This window comes from Penaeus monodon, chromosome 19 (assembly GCF_015228065.2).
Source record: "Penaeus monodon isolate SGIC_2016 chromosome 19, NSTDA_Pmon_1, whole genome shotgun sequence".
Taxonomy (NCBI): Eukaryota; Metazoa; Arthropoda; class Malacostraca; order Decapoda; family Penaeidae; genus Penaeus; species Penaeus monodon.
The window spans coordinates 32,747,827-32,748,093 of NC_051404.1; the positions used below are offsets into that span (position 1 = coordinate 32,747,827).

At 55.4% G+C, this 267-nt stretch overlaps 1 protein-coding gene across 1 annotated transcript in view; it reads left to right on the forward strand.

Moving 5' to 3' along the window:
* Positions 1 to 267, forward strand: part of LOC119585182 (oxalate:formate antiporter-like) — an 8,053-nt gene that overhangs the window by 3,907 nt on the left and 3,879 nt on the right. The gene's annotated exons all lie outside the window — the stretch shown is intronic.

The window sequence follows — 267 nt, forward strand, 5'->3', positions numbered from 1 at the left end:
ATTCCCCCCTTCCCCTTCCTCATTCCCTCCTTTCCTCATACCCTCTTGCCCTCCTTCCCTCTTGCCCTTCCTTTCAACTTTCCTCTTGCCCTCCTTCCCTCCAGCCCTCATCCCTTCCTTTTCTTTTGCCTTCACTTCCTCCTTGCTTCTTTCCTTCCCTCCCTCCCTCCTTCTCCCCTTCCTTGCTTCGTTCCCTTCCACCCTCCCTCCTGTGCCCCTTCTTTGCTTCCTGCCTTCCTTGCTTCCTGCCTTCCTTGCTTCCTTCCT